Source organism: Anser anser, assembly GCF_964211835.1.
Source record: "Anser anser genome assembly, chromosome: Z".
In the NCBI taxonomy this organism is placed as follows: Eukaryota; Metazoa; Chordata; class Aves; order Anseriformes; family Anatidae; genus Anser; species Anser anser.
The window spans coordinates 15,738,302-15,745,108 of NC_139723.1; the positions used below are offsets into that span (position 1 = coordinate 15,738,302).

Below are 6,807 nucleotides of genomic sequence, written 5' to 3' on the forward strand. Positions count from 1 at the left end.
TTTCCTTTTCCTTTTTCCTTTTTCCTTTTTCCTTTTCCTTTTTCCTTTTCCTTTTTCCTTTTCCTTTTTTCCTTTTTCCTTTTTCCTTTTCCTTTTCCTTTTTCCTTTTCCTTTTTCCTTTCCTTTTTTCTCTTCTTTTCCTTTTTCCTTTTCCTTTTTCCTTTTCCTTTTTCCTTTTCCTTTTTCCTTTTCCTTTTTCCTTTTCCTTTTTCCTTTTCCTTTTTCCTTTTCCTTTTTCTTTTCCTTTTTCTTCTTTTCCTTTTCCTTTTCCTTCCCTTTCCTTTTCCTTTCCTTTTCCTTTTCCTTTCCTTTTCTTTTCTTCAGACATTCTGGGAGTGTGTTGGAAGCCTTGCTGATATCAATGTAAATGGTATCCCCCATTCAACACTTGACATGATTCACCCTTTTTCTGCCTTGCTGACTGTCTCAGTCACCTTATTCTCCCTCCTGTGCCCAGGAATATGCTCCAAGAGGACACATGGTCTGATTTTTGCAGGGACAAAAGTGAGGTTGACTGTTTGACTCTTCCAAAACCACCTTTCTTGTCCTCTTTAAAAGTGGGTATGATTTTTGCCTTTATGCAGTTTTTGGTAATCTCCCTGAATCTCCACCACCATTCAAATGTATTTGAGTATGGCCTTACAAGGACAGAAGCCAGCTGCCTCAGCATACTTAGGTGCAGCCCTTTAGGCCTCACAGAGTTATATGGTTTGAATTTGTACAGGTAACCTGACTCAGTCCTCATCTACTGCTCGTTGTTCTTGAACACTTTTGTTCTAAGCACAGAGGCTGTGGGGAAGTTAGTTAAGACTAGTTGTATTTTACCTTATCCATTTTCTGATAGATGCCAATTTGTAGGAGGCAATAGCACGAAGCTTTCCTGACACACAAAAATCTGCCAAATAACGTCAGTGCTACAAGTCCTGTTTTTATGCAGACTTATGTCATACATACACAATATAAAAGCACGTATACCTTCACATCCCACACTTGCTTGCATCAGTGCTAGAATTTCACACTAAGAAACATGCTCATTTTCTGACCTAAGTGTTGATGGTAAAGTCTCACTAAACACCACAAATATATTTTTTCTAACTTATTATCATTTGGACATCCATCTTTTTTCTTTCTAAAATTTCACTTTTCATATTTGACCTGTTGTATTTTGTTTTATAGAAATGGTTTCCAATATTGAGAGCCTTTGAAAAAAAATGAGTGTTATTTGGGAGATATTATGAAAATAAAACAAGCCCAGATATTTATCTAAATCTATGCATATACTTGATTTAACTAAGTGAATATACATCAATAAGAGCAACGAAAAACAACATAGTGAATCACATAAAGAATTACACTATGCACATAATACTGTACTACAGTGTTATTGCTATGTGTACATTTATTTCATAAATATATAATGCCTAACCTGAAAAAATACATTCTGTGGTAAACAGAAGTTAATGTATTATAGACCATTTACAGTCACATGTGCTGAAGGTTGAAAAGCTTGTAGACTTTGTTATGTATTTAGTGAGAAATGTTACTAATGGTTGGCATGGTGACTCAGTAAGAAAGCCAGAGGGCTCACTTGTAAATCATGCTGAACTCCAGAGACAGTGCTTTGATTCCTAGAGCTATCAGTCAAACTGAGAATCACAGCCATGGCAATTAGCAGCATGTTTCCAAAGCTCATCACAGAGAGCAGACTCATTCTTGGAGTGTTTGCCTTCCTGAAACCATGATGTAGTGTAGAGAGAAAGTATTCAACATGATCAACAGACTGACAATCAACAAGAGTCTGCTATAGGGAATTTCAAGCAGGGCTGCAATCTCATTATAAGGCCTTGGCAAGTTACTCAATCCGATTTCCCAACCAGGGGTTAGAGAAAGAGAAAAAATGCAGGAAAACTGTATGGGGCTTATTGTGATGGCGCTGGTGCAGGAACGTTGACAAAAGAAGTGTGTAGTTGTGCTCTTCTGTCCTTTCTGCTGTAATGTAGATCATCATTTGGTACATTATTCTAGTACATAAAATACTTTTGAACTGCCGCTGGGCCTTACCTCTGCACAAGAATTCAAGGAATGCACTGGTAAACAATTACATCTGATTTTTGTAAATAAAAGTTAATTTAACTGCTGAGCTAGGAGGAAAAAGAAGGGTGCCAACTTATCAGAGGAAGAAAAATTTTACTTACAAAGAGTACTGGATAGGGAAAGGGAAGTGGTGGTGACTATAGCTGGAAAAGAAAAGGAATAGGCAAAGGTGAAAGTGAAGGAGGAAAAAAAAAAGGAAGAGGCAAGAGGCAGAAGGGGGAAGGGGGTATGGGAAAGGGGAAAGGGAAGGGGAGGTGGAGGGGAGGGAAGGGGAGGTAGAGGGGAAGGGAAGGGGAAGGGAGGGGAGGGGAGGGGAGGGGAGGGGAGGGGAGGGGAGGGGAGGGGAGGGGAGGGGAGGGGAGGGGAGGGGAGGGGAGGGGAGGGGAGGGGAGGGGAGGGGAGGGGAGGGGAGGGGAGGGGAGGGGAGGGGAGGGGAGGGGAGGGGAGGGGAGTGTGGTTTAAGGGCAAGGGGCAAGCAAAAGGCAAGGCAAGGAAAGGTTATTTTTTGATCTGTCCATCATTACAGCTACTATAATGGACATAGATACCAGGGCTGAGTGAGTCTTAAACTGGAATTTAAGCCAGAGCGCTACAGCTAACCTAGGAGATATCTTGAGTTCCTTGCTTTGTCACAATTCAGCTGAAGACGAAGAGTCAACGAGGCATTCTAGAAACTGAATTCACTTTTTGGTGGCAGCTGAATCAAGGGTGAACCTTCAGAATATCCCCTGTACTTTTCAATTTCAACACGCCTGAGAAACAAGGTGCAACAGACTACATCTCATACATATTTCTTTGGAGTTTCATAGTCTTTGTAGGGGAAGGAAAAGGTGAAAAAGGTAAAAGAAAGGGATATTTCTCCATAGCTTTCACCAAAAATCCCTGGGATCCCCAAGATGTCACATAGAGGACAAGCCTCAATGCAAGTGCCATGAAATGAGAATAAGTTGGATTTTTTTTGCTGCTTTTAAATTAACTGAAATATCAAGATGAATTAATTAGTAGCAGCATCAGAAAGTTTTCATGCAGCTTCCAGATATATCAAACTAAGACAAAATTACTATATTCCTTTTAAAAAAAAAAAAAAAAAAAAAAAAAGATAGCTAGATCATCAAAAACCTGAAAGAAGCATAGGAAAATCAATGGATTCCTCGGATCTCCTCCAGAATGTCCTGCTGTAGGAGTTTAGATTTGTGCTCATGTGGAGCAAGAAGGAACTTAGAATTTCCAGACTGTTGTTCACCTTGGAGACTTTAGAGAGCAAAGAGAAAACTTTTCCTAATTCTCTCCCTCTCCAAATTGTGCTTGTTCAGCATTTCTAATTTTAGTACTCCTCAAAACTTGTTTTTAGGGAAAATAAAAAAAGTGTGTGTATAAAAATCCTACTGTATCTTCAAACTAAGTATTTCTTACACTGTTCCCTCAGTTTCCCACAGTAAGAACAACGAGAAAACTTTCATTGCCTACTGGTCTCATGCAGATCACATTAAGACAGAGTAGAAAAATTGGTCCCAACTGGGCAATGGACTAACAACTACAGATTTAGTATCAGATTTCCACACATGAGGTTATTTTGTTTGTTTTTCATGACTTTGTGATTTTGTGATTTCGCATTATGACGAGTAGACTTCTCTACACTCTAAGAGGGTGTCTTAAAGAAGACAAAATATGCATCCAGACCATTTGAAGTGTTTGTTTTATAAGATCTTGTATTTATTATTAGGAGAATAAATGATTTAACTATTTGCATTTCTACAATAAGTATGAGCTTTGGTTTTATGAGATACCAGTAAGGCTGTTGTAATGGGGAAAGTAATAGCTTTTGACTGATGAGAGAGAGAGAAATATTAGCAGAATAAGAACTGACAGGGAAGATCAAAATAAAAGAATGTATATAGGAGATATCCCAATGGAATGACCATACAAAAATACTATAAACTAGAAACTGAATCAAATAACCTTGAAAGCACGAAACTAAAATTATTATTCTACAAGATGAAGCTTCTACATTATGAAGGAAGAGATAAAGCCAAAGTTCCAATAAAAACAAAATTAAAGGAAGAGAAAACATAATTCAATAGATCAAAAATGTATTAAATAATATTCTGAGAGAAAAAAATGAAAAGAAAAAAAATGAGATACTGAATTCAGGAAGCTGTATAAAATGTATTAAGAAAGAATGAATGCAAGATTTCATTTTGGACTTGGTGATCTTGCATGTCTTTTCCAACTTAAACGATTCTATGATTTATTCCAAATGCAATAATACTAAAATGACCATAAGTTACACTAAGAACAAAATGATTGAGGCTATAAAACATAAAGAAATTAAATTATTGAAACTGTACAACAATGCTCAAAACAAAATAAATTACAATTAACATGTTTACCTACTTTGTACACACCAAGAATATCTTCATCAGCTTTGTTTTCCCAGGTAGAAGTGGATAATGAGAAGAAACAAAATGGAGGTAGTTAGTCAGATAAAAAACAATTTCAAACTCAACAGCATAGTTTTCCAAGGTTGCATATGCAGGTGAGTAACCAAATATTTGTGGTAGTTATTGGTAAAAGTAGTGTTTCTAATGGTTTTGTAAGTGTTTAAAGTCAGCCTTGGTGCATGATTTCCTGCAGTAGTCAACTTTTGTCCATACAATCTGCCTGTAAGTGTCTTGAAGTGAAAGCAAAACGTGTATAACCGTACCATGGAGACAAATACAGTATTGTTAAGGCTGATGAGGTTTTAGATTATGAAACAAGAGTTTATGACTTTGATATTGAAAGCATTTGGCTCAAAATCAGCTGCACTTTGTGCTCACATGAGTTTTGGCAGTGATGTGGTAAGTTCGCTCAATATTCAATTCAATATTTACTGACTCTAGGGAAGTAACATAGAGGGATGGGCTGTGACTCTAAGCCTATTTATATCATGCATAGAAAATAACCTCTGTCTCAGGGAACAACCTATGCACAGCACATACCCAGATTCTTCCCTCACATTCTTTATATCCTTTCTATCCTTGCACCATGACACACTATTTGTAGAGCTGTTGTGGGAAGTAGGTCAAGAAAATTATATTTCTAAAGACAGCTCAAAATAAAATAAAACATAACCACCTCCTCCACCAAATTCTTCTATTTTATTTTATTTTATTTTTTTTTTTCATGGAAATACACAACTAATTGTTACAGCTGGAGTTGTAACTGGTACAGACAAATGCTGTGGTGGAAATGTTGAAAGGAACATGACAGTGAGTGGAAGTTAGCAGAAGAGCAGAGGCAACAATATCTTCAATCACTTGTGATACTGCCAGTAAGCCTCATTTAATACATAGCTGTGTAGATCGGACCACATTAATTTGAGTAACAGGAGACCATGTGTAAATACAGGTTATGAGAGCAGATAGCCAAAATGAAAATTAGCTGTGAAAGCTCTGCAGGAAAGGTCATGATAGATAACAGGAAAAAAAAAAAATCAACAAGTTGCAGAGATGAACAAGTAAAGGAGGAAGTTTTTCTTCTCTTTGCCTTTGAAACACAAAATGATACGCATTTTGCAGCTGCTCATTTGAACAGCTAAAAAGCACTTGTGAAAATTACTTTTTCTTGGTTTATTTTGCACATTATAAATTCTGTCAGACTAGAAAGTTCCTGCTACATAGAGTGCCTTTAATATTACTATGACATCCTTTGTTTAATACATCAAACAGGCAGTATCACTTTGGTCTTTTTAAAGTCCTGTTTCTGTGTATGTTACTGCAGTTAGTGCCTTCCAGAAAAGAGCCATTGACTTCGGCTTGCTCTGTAATAAATGAGGATAAAGAATCAAAAAAGTATATGTTAGTCTTCCACAAAAGTAGTGGAAGATAATTTTAAAGGTTTATTTACCTGGTAGCTTTTGATCATTTCTGGGCTACATTAGACATTAATAATCATATCACACATGTAGTTGTATCTATTGTTTTAACAGTGAGGAAGCCAAACAAGCTGTTGTGTGAAGGCAATGCTGTGGATGGACAGAGAGGAACAGCTTGTTTATTGGAAGTATAAAAGAGGACCAAGAATAGCATTTGAAATAATTAATGAATGTTTACATTGGCTGGAAAATAGTAGATCGCTGAACATAGTACTATGTTGATAGCAAATTGTTCTCATGTCACTAGAACCTCTTTGTTTGGAAGTGAGGACCTGAAGATAAATCAAGACCTCAAGATCATCTAAGCAAACTTGACATCCACAAATCCATGGGGCCTGATGGAATGCACCCACAGGTGCTGAGGGAGCTGGCTGTTGTTATTGTTAGACCTCTCTCCATCATCTTTGAACGGTCATGGAGAACAGGAGAGGTCCCTGAGGACTGGAAGAAAGCCAATGTTATGCCAGTCTTCAAAAAGGGCAAGAAGGAAGACCCAAGCAACTACAGGTCAGTCAGCCTCACTTCCATCCCTGGAAAGGTGAGGGAACAGCTTATCCTGGAGGTCATCTCCAAGCATGTGGAGGATAAGAAGGTGATCGGGAATAGTCAGCATGGATTCACCAAGGGGAAATCATGCTTAACCAATCTGATAGCTTTCTAATATGAGATGATTAGCTGGGTAGGTGAGGGGAGAGTGGTGGATGTTGCCTACCTTGACTTCAGCAAGACTTTTAATGCTGTCTCCCATAACATCTTCATAGAGAAGCTCAGGAAGTGCGGCCTAGATGAGTGGACGG

General features: G+C 37.8%; 1 long non-coding RNA gene across 2 annotated transcripts in view; it reads right to left on the bottom strand.

The window, feature by feature from the left end:
• LOC310889003 overlaps nt 1-4,750 on the bottom strand; it is a 34,440-nt gene extending 29,690 nt beyond the window's left edge. For both annotated transcript variants that reach the window (XR_014576310.1, XR_014576311.1), the window contains exon 1: nt 4,489-4,750. This is a non-coding gene — a long non-coding RNA (uncharacterized lncRNA). The remainder of the gene's footprint in view (nt 1-4,488) is intronic.
• Nucleotides 4,751-6,807: the final 2,057 nt, after the last annotated feature.